Source organism: Sabethes cyaneus, chromosome 3 (assembly GCF_943734655.1).
Source record: "Sabethes cyaneus chromosome 3, idSabCyanKW18_F2, whole genome shotgun sequence".
Taxonomy (NCBI): domain Eukaryota; kingdom Metazoa; phylum Arthropoda; class Insecta; order Diptera; family Culicidae; genus Sabethes; species Sabethes cyaneus.
Window position 1 is genome coordinate 152,180,092 of NC_071355.1, and position 16,314 is coordinate 152,196,405.

The window sequence follows — 16,314 nt, forward strand, 5'->3', positions numbered from 1 at the left end:
GAAACCTGAGGAATGGCGATGAGCAACGCACTGTGCTGTGCTTCCACGGTAGACCAAAAGGGTGTCAGCTCGTTTGTATGTTGAGGTATATCAAGTGCTGCCAATATACTGGCAATAAAACTAATTTAATATCATACAAATACAAATACAAATACAAATCAAGTATAGACTTTTACTCAATATGCTAGAAACGTTCTTTGCGCCCAAAGTAAATTGATATATACCAGGTATATGACAATGCGAGCTGTCATATACACTTTGCACTAACACATCTACACTAGTTCTGAGATTTCGAGCATTTTGTATGGAAAATTAGTTAATTTTTAAAAAAATCGTTGGATACGCAAGATTTGTCTATTTTTTTCTCACAGTTTTTATGTTTATGCTTAGAACACTATTTCTAGTATGTATTTTCATGAATACAATGAAGTGCAACATTCCAAATTGCAAGCGGAAATTTTTTCGTCAAAACGGTATCAAGATGTCTCAAAGAAATGTCGTTATATCGCTTTCCTACAAGTAGTAAAACAAAAAAGATTTTTTTTAAAATGCTCGGACATGATTGTTCAATAAGCAGCATGAGCAACATTGTTATCCGCCCGCGAAATTTTTCGTCTGATTTCTGGTAAGCTTTTAAAGTGTTAATTATCTTCTAAGACCGTTTTGTAGCAATCTAAGATTACTTTTTATGGTTTTCTACGTAGTGTTGAGACGGGTAAATTTATGATAAAAAGGTATCATCTTGGAACAGTGACTTCAACTTAAGGATTTTCAAGCAGTAGCACAAGCATCTATTCGAATAAAACTATTTGTTAAAAGAAGATATCAAAGGCAGATATTCAAGAGCATCATGCAAGCAAAATGTTGGATGGAACGTGTTTTAATTTAAGCAACCGTATACCGTATTGATCGTGAAGTATTAGAAACATTAATTCATTTTTCAATTGCACATCGAAATAGTTAGTCACCCATGTTCTCAAATTTTTTACGCATAATAAAGAAGGCTACAAGTGCAAATGACTTTGAAATATATTCCTTACATTTCATTGTAAATGTTCAAATATTTCTCTGAAATAATATAGCTGCATTCATTAATTACAATTAATTTAGTTTTAATTTTCATGAAAGTTCCACCATATTTCAGAACTATTTCTTCTTCTTTCTACACACACTAATGCAACCCTCGATGGTCACATACCTGGTATATATCAATTTACTTTGCTTTGCGCCACTGCTTTGCACATTTGTAGTAGGTACTACAGTCCCCCGAATAACACGGTTTCGAATAAGAACGTTTCCAATAAGGACGGTCTCGAGTGATTAACGCGGTCGAACGTCCTTATTGGAGTCTACGTAGCATATGGAAATTGACTTAATTAGTTCCAACATGGAATAACTCGTGATCCAGACCGTATAGAAGGTTGGTGTCTTCGACAGAGTTGTTCAGTACATCAACGGGTTTTCATTGGATTATATTATAGCAGAATTGCCTCACTACGTGGCGCTAGCGTATATGTATTACTATTATACAGGCTATTTCTTGCGCTGCTGATCATCTAGAACGTTAGCAGTAGATTAGCACGATAGATTTTGCAGGCAGTAAACGTTGCTAGAGAATAAATTTGAGAGTTGAGCGTTCAGCATCGCAAGATACAACCTGTATAAGAACACTACATATACGCGCCGCGAGTGAGTTCTGCGCTATTTTCCATACCACCTTAAAGGTGTCAGTCATTTAAGTAACCTTTCCGGAGAATGCAACTTTCTAGATAGTCAGCAGTGCAAGATACATCTTGTCTAAGCATATCACATATACCCTAGCGCAACGTAGTGAGTCAATTCTACGTTATTTCCCACGCCATCTTGAAGGTGGCAGTCATTTGAGCAACCTTCCCGAAGACCGCAACTTTCTAGATAGTCAGCAGCGTAAGATACAGCCTGTCTAAGCATATCACATAGACACTAGCGCCACGTAGTGAATCGGTTCGGCGCTATTTTCCATGTAGCCTATATATAAATATTACATTTACGCTAGCACCATGTAGTGAGGCAATTCCGAAATACTACAATCCAACGAAAAGCCGTCGATCTGCTGAACAACTTTGTCGAAGACACTAACGCTCTATACGGTCAAGATTACAAGTTATTTCATGTTGGAACCAAAGAAGTCAATTCCCATATGCTACGTAGAATCCATTAACACGGTTTCCATTTACGCGGTCTCTATTAGCGTCCTTATTGGGGAGATTATGTAGTATAAAGGATGCACCTCAGTTAGTTCAGGTTGGAATGGCCCGTTTACAAATTGGCCTCAACTTTTCAAAAAAGCGTAAGTGTAATCAAATCGAGATAAGGATTCTTTCTGTATGATAGTCCAGCAAAAAATAACTTTCACTTGATTTGTGTACGTTTTTGCAGTTACGCTCTTTTGAAAAGTTGGAACCGAAATATCTTATTTTCTCACACCATGCAGATTCATCCGATAACCGTAGAGATATCTTTCATGGGCAGACCCTCGAAACCTTCCATCGTATGGAGACAAACACAAATTGCTGAATATTGGAACCCTGAGAAATCGAAAAATAGTGTCTGGAGCCATTTTTGTCGCTCTATTCCTGAAATGTGAAATCGATGATTCGGAACTTCTGACCATCATCGATGTTAATACTACTTGAAGTCTCTGTAGCCACAAGATGACCGAGTTTGGTTTGAGAGACCGAATTGGTTCATAGTACCTATTTTGCACGGTTGAACATTCTGAAGCATACCTGCAAACACCCTAATGGAGATCTCGTTCGACACAGATCGACCACGTTCTGGTTGACGACCGGTACTTTTCTGATGTCGCAGGAGTGCGATCTTTCCGGGGACCAAACTTCGACTCGGACCACTACCTCGTAGTAAGTAAGATACACGCCCGGTTTCTCAACGTATTCAAATCGAAACCAATGAAGAAGATTCGACTGAACATTCGGCGGAAGAAGTTGCTATAGAGTACTCTCGGAAGACTGATGAGCGAATCGATGACTTGGAGAGAACCTCAACGAACAGTGGAGACACATCCACGACACAATCAGTACTACAGCGCGAAAACTGTTGGGTACTACTGCTGCAGCTACCTCCAGTGAGCGATTCTACGCAGAGTGCCAACGAGACTGAGGCCGTTGCTGGCGAATATCAGTGGAAGATAGATCCAATGTTCTCCTTGTGATAAATCCTCGATAAATTCCGGGAATTCAACTTGCAAACTCACCATTTGTTTATAGACTTCAAGACGGCGTACGATTCAGTTAAACAAAATGTGCGTACAACCTTCGGAAAATATTAGCATGCCTTTGGCAACTTTGTTCACGTCAAGTTAACATTTCCACCCTTGATTGTTGTTGTAGTACTATCATGCGTACATGAGCGGAGTTGCCAAAAGCATATAAACATTTTCGAAAAGTGTACCCACTAGCCGCCATTAAGCACGCGAAAAGGTGTATACATGCCCAATTAGGGCCGGCGCTTCCCTTAAACAGAACCAGCAGATGCTTGGAGCGCCACTTTGAGGGGGCGCTATTTTGGCTAGATTAAAAAAAATGGAGCATCAAATAAACAAGTGGTTAATATAAAACTCCCCACCTTCTTCTTTAGCAGCATAGAGCCGGTATAGCTCGTGCTGTATCTAGAGTTACTTTCCGCTGTGCTTAGTCCTGGGCTACTTGTCGCCAATTCGTTGAGCATCTCGACAGAAGCAAATTGGCTTTAACCTAGTCGAGCCATCTAGCGGATTTTTGGTGGAGTAAAAAGGCAAAACGGAGAATGGCACAGGCGTTACTCGAGAAGATTCCGATCGTTCACCAGGCGAAATCCTGGAGGTTACGGTGTACCAGACACGTCGCGAGTATGCCGGACAGCAGTACGGCGAAATCTGTTCTGCTCAAGGACCGATACCAGCTATAGAAACACCCTTGCTACCTACCTTGCACCCTTGCTACATAGCTCAACCAGATCGAAGCTGACTCACGAGTGTCGAAACGTTCAACTAATTGCCGTTGAATAATCCAGAGATGAAAAGAGTAGAAACAAGATCTTGATACAACACGATCCACTCTGGCTCTAGGCAGCTGTAGAAAAAGAAGACATCACAGTTCGCAGTCGCTGAGATTGGAGTTCTTATGTTCCTCACAATATCTTTAAGCTTCTATGATTGACAAATTTCCCAAAGGCACACTTTAGTCATATTTATGAAAATTTCTTCTCGAGAATCGTCTAATTATTCGATTCTCTAGAACTGCTTTCAGGTTTCGGAATAATGAAATCACAGGTTTTGAATGCTGAACAACACATATTCCCATGTGAAGGGATCTTAAAATTTAGATCCTGATTTACGCCTCTGTACTTTTCGCTCACTAAAGAATGCTAAATAAGCCAAAACCGCCACTCTTACGTATCTTTACGCACTCCTTCCGTAGCTACCAGCAAACCACGGACCATGCGTCGCGTCGTCGCTGCCGATGGTTGGTGCATCATCACCATCTGCTGCCAAGCCCCGGCAAAGGAATGCTATTTCGTGGCAATTTACATAACTTCGTGTCATATGCATTGCTTATACTACTAGTAGGCGACCCCAATAAGATGCGGGAGAAGCATCCATTTCCATCCAAGAACAGCAATTTTGTTTGTATGTTGATATGGGCTTTCTCTGCTACTATTTGGTAGAGCGTAGAAAAAAGAAATTGAAGAAATAGTATCAAGATTATTAGTTTATGGGGACAATAACCGTATTAGTGAATTGATTTACTAGTTCTTCGAAATGTAACAATGATAATATGTGACGTGTCATATAATTGACAATTTCTGTTGCGTTCGCATCGGAATAATACTTAACGATAACGTTTAAAAGCAAAGCAAAGCAAGTCCTTGATGCTACATTCCCCTTTCGGAACTTGACCTAGTAAATACATAAGGAAATATTAAACAGACGGGAAAAATACTATATTTCACAATTTTAGTTCTTCCCATGAATCAAGATATCTAAAGGCCGCTGTATTACCGGTACGATCAAAAGTACTTACCCAACAGAAATAGTAGGATAATTTTATTTTCCTATAAACAAACAGCAGGCCGCAGAAAACTATCTTCAAAGCGTGAGAGCTTCATTTTCTTCACTCATATTTCAACAGTTTCTCGGTGCCTCTGTGATTGCCCCAGCATCCAGCAACTTCCAGATCCTCATAATGCAGGCGTACGCGTGAACAAGAACGAGAAGATGCAATATTATGAATGAAAATACTTTCACTCAATCAAATTGCATAATGAAGCAGAAAAGTGGAGATAATTAATTATGGTAACAAGAGCAACCGAGAAGAGCGTTGACGGATGCACTGTTGCACTACCTCTGAAGCGCTTTGCGCTTTACTTCAGAACCGATCGGTCTGCTGCGTGTTCTTGAATATGCCATATCTCTTCTTCCCGGAGAGATGAAACATGTGTGTTTATACATATGGATTTGCTGGTATACACTCGTACACCAGTAGTCATCTTGAACCGATCAAGTGTAAACTCTTGTGCAAAGATGATTATATGAAAAGCGCTTGATTTAGTAGATTCTATATACAGAAGCATGTTTCAACCAGTTAGTCTGGCAAAGATGTTCTTTTTAGAGATGTCTCAGTTTGGGGATGGCACAAAAAATGTAGACTTTTCGAATTGCAACGATATCAATGTTAAATTAAGTTAAATTGCTTGACGGCGTTATTTCAATTTGCTCAAACAACTTTTATAGAGGAATATTGTACTAAAAATATAAATTATATACAAAATTTAAAAATGTATTTTCCCACTATAAGCAGACCATCAGCGGATTTTCTATGCTTTATCTCCAATCCTCGATGGTAGTTTCTCTTCTACTCTAGAATATTATATCTACTAGCTTTCTCTAGTATTCTAGTAGCTTTTTCTCTTATTCTGAACTGTTTGATTTATCTATCGATCGCCCATCAGCTAACGAACAGAATCAGAGTACTATGCTTTGCTTTTATTTTAGATGTTGGTTTTCCATTTTTTGTTTTCCGAATTTCAAGTTTTGATTTTTTGAATTTCATTTTTGTTTTTCTATTTTGTTTTTCGTTCTCCGAATTCAATCTTTTTTCCAATTTCGTTTTTCGTTTTTTTTACTTGAAAGATCATTCTGTTCCCTAAATGCTCTGAATACCTTCATGTGCGATCGTTTTTGGAAAATGATTAATCAATGCAATCAAGCTCTAGTTATCATCCTTTGTCGTGAATGAAAAAATCCGTTTTTGGTCGAACATGCAATCTTCTCTTTTTGGATAATTCAATTATTCCACTGATAACTTTGCGCCGGTGCGGTGCTGGCTTTACAGTTGTCACTGCATAAACAACAGCCGTAAATATTCCGCGAAACAGAAGCGAAAAAAAAATCAGACTCCGTAACTACCAAGGACCTCCATAACCATAAATCGTCCCAAACTTTCATCGTACAACCAGACTAACCATTGCAGTTACCAGCCAGTCAGAGGCAGAGGTTGTGATTTGATGCTATCTTTTCGCACCCACTTCGATTCCTCGGCATCCTGCTCGTTTGCCTTATACTGTAAAACGCAGAACGAAAAAGTGGATTCGATAATGTGGAAACCTGCAAGCGATAGACGCCGATAGTTTTCAACTTCGAACACCGGTGGTTCCCTATAGTAAGTACGACGTAGAATGCGATGGGGTAAAGCAGTATATCACGAAGAAAAATACTCATTTTCAGTTTACTCTTAGGTACTATACCCAAAATGTTGTGATAACAAACACTAAACATTTCACTCAGGTAATCCACCACTCACAGACTAATCGCACCCAACTCACTCTATTGCGGATTGTAGTTGTGTTATTGAATGGTTTCATACAGATTCATACACATCATCAAGGACAAATGTAGCTCTTTGCGTCAGTCGCAGAGATCAACTTTCCGTCCCGTATCCCGCGGAGGCAATGGAATGTAAACAAACCGATAATTCTTGTCAAAAAGCGTTTGTAATTTCGGCTGTGGGAAATTTACTGAATCGGGTGCAGCGGAATTAAGTTTTGGTTGAATCTTCCGGTCTAAAGTTTGGTAATCGTTCGCTATCTGGCTCGTAAATCTGATACCTTTATTTAATTTAGGTATCCGTAGCCCGAAAGGACCTGTCAGTAGCATTCAAATTTAATGATAGATTATCACTTTACCAAGATTCAATAGATATGACTATTGCTCGGCATAAAGCAAACTTGAACTTAAATTTCTGTTTCTATCATTCAAATTCTGTTATTTATTTGCTGCAGATATGAATTTTGCTTCCAAAATCTGTTCCTAACTAAAGGCCTAACACAATGCATACGGATTAGAAAACGTTGTGGAAATTTGATGGTTCTTCTTAGTTTCTAAATTTCTGCAACGCCTTAATTTTAAAATGTCATCCTTTTGCAAACATGTTTACAGTCTAATTAATAAAAACTAATTTATCCTGTAATTGGACGATTCGTTTAAAAATTATGATTCAAACAATGAAAACAACCTTTTCACCGAAACCAGGCAAGCATGTGTAACGTTCTCCCGGTGGTCGCAATATTAAATCGAAAAGAAAGCAGAAAATGATCCCGAACAAAACCCTTTACTAAAAATTTGACTTAAGCGCCAAATCCTTACGGATTGCCAAATTTCGTTTTCTTAAGAGGATGCCCAGCTTGCTCGCCGGCTGTCGTTGGTTCGAAACGACCGGGTTTACTTGAGACTTTTGTTCAGGAACAATTTCGCAAACTTACCTTAACAAATTCCACACAGGACGCACCGTAAAACCTCATTTACACCACAATTTAGCAAAAATCACTGGTCTACTGCCCTGCACGTGCGTATTAACGAAAGTTTCTCTGACACTCGCGAAGCTAGCTGGCTTTCACGGTGCGCTCCTTTGATTTAGAGCGTTTCTGGAGCCCGCGAACCGGCCGGTTGGTTCTTCTAAGCACGACACCGTTTTACTACGGTGATAATATTTGTTCACAGGTCACTTTCGTCTTCAGTACTATAGCGATGAAAATCGCTGATTTGGTGTTTCACTTCCAGGCTTTGTGCAGCGACTCGCAGGTTGCAGACTTGCAATCTTCGAGATTTAAGCGATGACAATCGCTGATTCGAAATTACACTTTAAACGGCTAGGTGCTGCGTCCTGATGGATGCAGGCTTTTATCTTGCTGTTCTTCGATCAGCAGTCAAAATCTTTTTCCTCGATCGGGCCCGGTCGCTCTCTTTTATAGCTGCTGAGGCGACACTTGATCTGCTTGATGCGATGTATATCAAGCTTGACGGTAAATGGTCCACAAAATTTAAAGCTTGTGAATAATCACTGAACAAACCATTACACTCACCCTCTCCTCCAATGAAAAACAAATTTGCTTAAGCAAATTTTAATGAAAAGCATAATATAACAATAGTGTTAATTTAAATCGAATTGAAGGACAGCTCCCACTGAAGGAGACTTGCGAATGTTTCCAAGTGTGCTCCAAATCCAGTTGTTGAAGACTTCCATTGTACTGAAGATAAATTTTAGCAAATTATGTCATTTAAGCTTTTCTCACTTCGAAAAGACTATTACTCAAAATTTTCATTTTAATCATATGTTACTAATGCTTTGGGTATTACAAAGACTTTTTAAGAGCTCTACTAATTTAATGATACTGTACCCGCAACCAATCTTAAATATATTTTATTTATACTGGCCTTAAATCTTGTATCGAATAATTTCCTATATATTTACCTTCCATATCTTCCAAATCGTAAGTATTATTTCCTGTTTTCCGCGTTACCCGGCATTGAATATATAAAGGAGCTAACTTGGCACAAAAGTTTTCGGAGGCTTTTGATAAACAAAAATTCTTTTTCCATACAATATCACCAGCTTGATACGATGAAAGGTTCTTGCTCCGAGTGTTATAGTAATGAGTTTGACGATTATACGCGGCCCTAAGTTCGCGGTCTACAATTGGTTTTATTTTTTCTAACGTCTGCAGTCTCTCTTTTAATTCTTCCGGCTCGTTTTCATTCGCGTTATTCATAATCCGACTGTATAATTTCCCGTATGGAATATGATTTCGCCCAAAAACTACAAAATACGGCGACAGCTTGGTTGACTCATGGACACTAGTGTTGACTGAGTATCCTATTTTGGCTATATCTTTGTCCCAATCTTTATGAGACGAATTTTCTCCTAAACAAGCGCGAATCGATGACACAATTACTTTATTCACACGTTCAGCCGGGTTATTTTGAGGGTGATACACCGCGTTCTTATAATGATTAATTCCATACGTTTCGAGCAGCTTCTGAAATTGTTTACTAATGAACTGGCTGCCATTATCAGAAATTATCGTTTCAGGGACAGCAAATTTCAAAAATATTTCTTCTTCCAATAATTTGCACATTCTAGCTGTGTCCGCACTTCGCATCGGGTACAAAAATATAAATTTAGAGTACCAATCAGATACGACAAAAAGAACCGTATTTCCCTGCTTTGAACGAGGCAACACTCCAATGAAATCCATGGAAATCATTTGAAAAGGAAAATGCGCAATTTTCGGATTTCCCATCGGAGCTTTCGAGTTTTTTGTAATCGGTTTACTTGCTTTGCAAATGGCACAAGAACGTACGTATTCTTTAATATCATCTCGCATATCTTTCCAAAAATAATTTTCCTTAATTCTATTAATTGTTTTCGAAGTACCTAAATGAGCGACTTCGTCGTGATTTTGTTTCAAAATTTCAGTTTTTAATTCTGGAGGCACAACCATTTTCCAATTGTATAGTAAGCCAAGGTTACATTTCTGATAACGATAAAGTTTGCCATCCCTGATCTGATAGTCTCGGGTTTGTGTAGGATCTTCTTGAACTAATTTATACAGCTCCCTATACCATGTTCCATATTTATCATCTACTGTTACTGACATAATACTGTTAATAGCCCGAGATAGAGCATCTGGAACAACGTTATGTTTTCCCTTTCTATGAATTACCACGTAATCGAAACCTTGAAGTTTAAGAGCCCATCTGCCTAATCTGCCGGTGGGATCCTTCAAATTCATCAACCATTTTAATGACTCATGGTCTGTAATAACTGTGAATTGAATACCATCAATGTACAACCTAAATTTTTCTACCGCAATCAATACTGCCAGGCATTCTCGTTCGGTACTGTTAAATTTTCTCTGCGCGGACGTCAACTTTTGACTCATATAAGCTATCACTTTTTCACCTTCAGGGTATTTCTGCCAGAGGACTGCTCCCACCCCAACGTCCGACGCATCGCATTGGACGTAGAATGGTAAATCATAATTGGGGCACGACAGTAACGGTGCGGAGCATAATGCACTTTTAAGTTCCAAAAATGCATCATTTGCGAGTTTTGACCAGTTAAATTTCTTTTTCGGTTGCTTAAGGAGTTCTGTTATCGGCGCAATGATCGTGGAAAAATTCCGAATAAACCGACGGTACCAATTTACTAATCCCACAAGGCGGCGAACTTCTTTCACGTTCGTTGGTTGTGGAAATTCTACAATAGCTTTCACTTTATCGGGGTCTGTACGGATACCCTCACTATCAATAACAAATCCTAAGTATTTTACCGACGGCACACAAAATTCCGATTTTTTTAAATTGATCGATAACCTGGCAGCCCGGAGCCTGCTTGCAATTTCCCGCAGAATTTCTATATGTTTTCCGAAAGTGTCTGTTGTGACAATAATGTCATCCAAATAAACGAATGCGTATGGTTGAAGATCCACGCCGAGTACTTTATCCATCAACCGACATTGCGTTTGAGGAGCATTATGGAGACCAAACGGCATGACTACGAATTCAAACAAACCGCGGCCTGGAACAGTAAACGCTGTTTTTTCCCGAGAACTTTTCTCTAATGGTATTTGCCAAAACGCGTCTTTAAGGTCAATCTTTGAAACAAACCGGGTACCCTTAAATCGACCGAGTATTCCCGAAATATGCGGCAGTGGATACGCGTCCTTTTTAGTCACTGCATTAAGCCTTCGTGAATCTAAACACAGCCTAACGCTATTATCAGGTTTTTTAACTGTCACAACTGGGTTAGACCACGGACTGGAAGATGGTTGCACTACCCCCAACTTTAGCATTCGATCCAATTCTGTATCTATTTTTACCTGAATATATGGTGAAGTAGGATGATATTTCTGTTTAACCGGTTCACACTGGCCGGTATCTATATAGTGTTCCACGACATTCGTTCTAGTCAAATTTCCCTCAGTGTAAGGTACAAATTCTTTTATTACCTGATTCAATAGTACTTGCTGCTTAGGCGAGCATGATGATAGTTTTGTTTCCAATTCATTAAATCGTTCTATTTCCAATGTATATATTTCATTCACCGTTGTCGGTGTAATCCGGAATGCATCCCAAAAATCCATTCCGAGAACTAACGGACTCGAAACGGCCTCCGAAAGAACAGTAAGAACTATTCGAGTCTTCCCTTTGAACGAATAAGGTATATAAGCACAATGTAAAATTTTATGCGACGAGCCATCGGCTGTCGAAATAGACGAATTCACGTCGAAAAGTTTTAAATCCAACTGTTTAGCTAACGTGTAACAACCTTTACCGAGAATCGATATTGAAGCTCCCGAATCTAATAATCCTATAATGGTTTTACCAAAAATATCTACTTTTGCGAAAGGGCGGTTATCACTTGGCTGATAAACAATTTCAAAAGTTTGGCAACTGGAGAAGTTCAGAAAATTATCGGAAGCCAAAACTCTCCTTATAACTTTGGTTCCGATCGCCTGTTTCCCGAACAATTAGGACAAGATCTCACAGTTTTTCCATCTATACCACAACGGTAGCAAAATATTCGTTTCGCATTAGGACAATTATTGAACCGATGACCACTAGCCTTGCAATTAAAACATAAACCTTGAAATTCTCGCACAGGGTATTTCGGTATTGTGTTTTGAACAAAAGGTACCTTTGTAGAGAACAATTGATTATTGTTAGAACGTGGGTCCAATTGCGGCTGAATAGAATTATCTGGACAATGGATTTGGCATAATTCAGATTGTTGAGGATAATTAAAACGGTTATCTAAAAAGTATTGTTTCATTTGAGCAGGGTTATCATACGCATTTGGAGCACCCGAGAACGGAGAATTCGTGTTTGGCCATTGAGCATAGCATTCATTTCTGAAATCATGCACACAAGGCGCAAACTCAGCCGAATTTTGATTCGGGGTAGCCATTTTGGGAGAATATTCTTTTGGCTGGGTATCAACACCTTCAAATGGATTCTGTAAAAATTCAGAATATTCTATTTTTTCTTGCTTACCTGTTTCAAAGTTCAGTTCATTTACTCGTGGACGATACACAGACGCTTGTCCCTGTAAAGCTGGATCCGCTAGAGGGTACTGGTTCATTTTCCTTCTTTTCAAAATTTCACGACTTTTCTCTAGTCCTTTACAAAATTCTGCTAAATCAGTCACTGTTCGAATTGCACTTTCTTGAATTCTGCTCAAATAAAATTCGTCCAAATTTCTCATGAGGTATTCCAATTTCTTCTGTTCCGATATCTTTACCGTGAGCTTCCTGAATAATAATTCCAAACACGCATGATACATTCCGAAACTCTCACCCGGTAGCTGTACGCGATTTTGTATTTGTTTTTCAACAAGGTAATCGTTGTCTGGTTTTGTGAATTGGCGAATAAATTGTGACTTGAAACTTCCCCACGTTTCGCATCGATTTTTAAATGCCCGACACCATATTAAAGGATTTCCGCCTAAAAATTCCGCGATATTCTCGTACACGTCCGCGATCGACACGTTATAAAATGCTGCCTTTTGTTCCACTTGATCAAAAAAATCTAACGCACTAAGACTGCCGTTCTCGTTATCATACTTAATTCCCCATTTTGTTAGGGGCACGAATCGCGTCGGCCTGAAGCCCTGCGGAGTCGATCGATCACCGAGGCCAGTATCATCAAAGCCTATATCATTTAACAAAGTATCTAATGTTCTATTGTTACGCTCCATTATTCTATACTATTGATGCCGAATGCCAAGCACAATAAAATTACTCTTCAGCAATGAAAATAAATCAAAACTTATTTGGGCCCCACGTTGGGCGCCATTTGTAACGTTCTCCCGGTGGTCGCAATATTAAATCGAAAAGAAAGCAGAAAATGATCCCGAACAAAACCCTTTACTAAAAATTTGACTTAAGCGCCAAATCCTTACGGATTGCCAAATTTCGTTTTCTTAAGAGGATGCCCAGCTTGCTCGCCGGCTGTCGTTGGTTCGAAACGACCGGGTTTACTTGAGACTTTTGTTCAGGAACAATTTCGCAAACTTACCTTAACAAATTCCACACAGGACGCACCGTAAAACCTCATTTACACCACAATTTAGCAAAAATCACTGGTCTACTGCCCTGCACGTGCGTATTAACGAAAGTTTCTCTGACACTCGCGAAGCTAGCTGGCTTTCACGGTGCGCTCCTTTGATTTAGAGCGTTTCTGGAGCCCGCGAACCGGCCGGTTGGTTCTTCTAAGCACGACACCGTTTTACTACGGTGATAATATTTGTTCACAGGTCACTTTCGTCTTCAGTACTATAGCGATGAAAATCGCTGATTTGGTGTTTCACTTCCAGGCTTTGTGCAGCGACTCGCAGGTTGCAGACTTGCAATCTTCGAGATTTAAGCGATGACAATCGCTGATTCGAAATTACACTTTAAACGGCTAGGTGCTGCGTCCTGATGGATGCAGGCTTTTATCTTGCTGTTCTTCGATCAGCAGTCAAAATCTTTTTCCTCGATCGGGCCCGGTCGCTCTCTTTTATAGCTGCTGAGGCGACACTTGATCTGCTTGATGCGATGTATATCAAGCTTGACGGTAAATGGTCCACAAAATTTAAAGCTTGTGAATAATCACTGAACAAACCATTACACATGTTAAATAGTTTAACTGAAAGTTTATCGTACAAAGTTTTTATTGCTATTTATCAGATTGAATGTATTAAGTGCCTAGATCAATACATTACATATTGGTTTGTCATAACCGAGTAATTATTGACCAAAATTCAACGCATAGTGTCATCCATCGAAATAAATGGAACAATACATCACCTAGCACCTGCAAAAGCTCATAAAAGCCAACCGATCTGCCGACTCCCTCAGCTACCAACTCCTGCCCAAATTAGTAAGCAAGGGTAGGCCATCTCGGAAAAAGCGTTATTTTGTTTCGATAGCAACATAAACAACTGCTTCTTGAGCAAACGAACAAACTAGAGTGATTTATGGTAGAGAGCAAGCAGCAGTGTTCCCTTACTGCGTTCCCACACAGCTCGCTCCAGTCATTCCGTCAACAACCGAACTCGAACTCGAACAGGAGCAACAGCCAACAAAAGTTTAGTAGCATACTTTACCGAATCAAGTGGATCCCAGGGAATCGGGTCACCACGATAATCGTTACCATTTTATCACTACAATGGTCCAGCTTGCTCGCAAGTGTCACCCGAATGGGAAGGCATAGGGGGCAGAGGAAAACTCGTAATCGATATTGTGATTGTGAAGCTGATGTAGGACAATGTAGCGTGCGGATGAAGGAAAACTAAAAGTCGATAGTTTACCGCGGTCCTGTTGTTGAATTTGATTCTGTTGTGACATTAGCCGACGACGGGCAGCGCGTCGTCACAGCTCACAAGTGCAGATTTTTTTCTAACAGAAAACTCTGGAATGGTTTGATTTGACTTGGATCATTTTGCTCATACTATTTTTTAAGAAATGGATAAAGTTAACTGTTAGCAATTCAAAATAAAAAATTAATTTTCAGCTTAATTTATTTCACGCAATAAAAACAGACCTCGTTTAACATAAAAAAAATTCACTGTTTGACAACAGTTCCAAAATTATTCTTCGAAAGGGATAATGAAATATAATAGCTAGAGCCGTGGTGATTGATTAAATAAATGGAAATTGTTAAAACTATCAATGGTTTCTGCAAAATAATTATAGTAAGTTATAGTATATTTAAGTATCTCCAAAGTAACCCCCAGATTTACGACGGAAGTTGTTTAGATCACGAGTATTGCTTACTTCAGTTTCCACGGTTCGGCATATTCCAGTCGGATCGGATGTAATGACATTTGAAACTTCAATTTTTATGACGTCGTCCATTACTTAGGAAAAATCTCGCCAAGAGATAAGAGCAAGTGAACTATCAGGCAAGTATGGTATCAAATCAAGTTGAATACGTAATTGTAGTGATAGGTTCTGCAACTGGCTAGAATCGTATTTAATTTATAGGCAACTCAACGTACGGATAGGAAATTGTGAATCTGTTATATTTACTTATCGGTCAGTTGTACCGCAGGGTAGTAACCTAGGTCCTCTGTTATTCACAGTATTCGTAAATAATGCAGTGCTGGTTATAGATTTGAAGTCCCTCCCCAAGTAACAATTTTGGTTTTATTGTACTCTTATGATGGCATTTAAGACCAAAATTGGTCTTGAAGACCACCATAAGAGTACAATAAAACTCACATTGTTGCTCGGGTCCCTTACCATGTTCAAGTGGAAGGTACTGCGAACGATATTCGGAGGAGTACAAACTGAAAGTGGAAAGTTGCAGAGCCGTATGAATCACGAGCTACATGAGCGATTCCCATCGTCCATCAGGCGAATGTCGGTACCATATGGTGAACCAGACACGTGGTTTATTTGGCATCAAGGTCTTACACCTACTTCGACGAGCCGCACACGTTATATTCCTAGTTAAACTGCTAACTGCTTCAGATCTGCTAGCGTAAGTCACAAAGATTCTACGATCCTTATAGAGTATAACACGCGCGAAGCAAGCTTCAGGTAGAATTTCAGTCAATCCAGTATGCTGTCTTCTCATCAATCTCATCAATGGCACAACTGTTTAATTAGAATGCTGACCTATCGATTTCAACAAGACATGTATCGTGTATCGCAACCACCCCACTGTCACAAATGTCATTCCCATACATTTTTCATGTAGCCAACATCTCATCTAGCCCACAACAAATTTTGCCTCGGACAAAATGTATTTGTGAGTAGCCCGCTCTAACTTCAGCCTCGGATGAAGGTGTATTGGTAAGCGCTCGAACAAAGTTACTTTTTTGCTTTTTTTCTTTTTGTGTCGGACGTGTAGGAAGCGTAAAAAGATGTAAGCTGCTTCTTTACCCTTCAGTTTCATACGCCTGATCGCAACACTTTACTCACAGACTAACAGACGTATCACTGAAACCT

The 16,314-nt window shown here is 39.4% G+C and overlaps 1 protein-coding gene across 1 annotated transcript in view; it reads right to left on the reverse strand.

Annotated features, from left to right (window-relative positions):
• LOC128742432 (leucine-rich repeat-containing G-protein coupled receptor 5) overlaps positions 1 to 5,334 on the reverse strand; it is a 268,984-nt gene extending 263,650 nt beyond the window's left edge. Inside the window, exon 1 of the mRNA XM_053838794.1 lies at positions 5,061 to 5,334. The gene's annotated coding sequence lies outside the window, so the exon portion shown is untranslated. The remainder of the gene's footprint in view (positions 1 to 5,060) is intronic.
• Between the last annotated feature and the right edge of the window lie 10,980 nt (positions 5,335 to 16,314).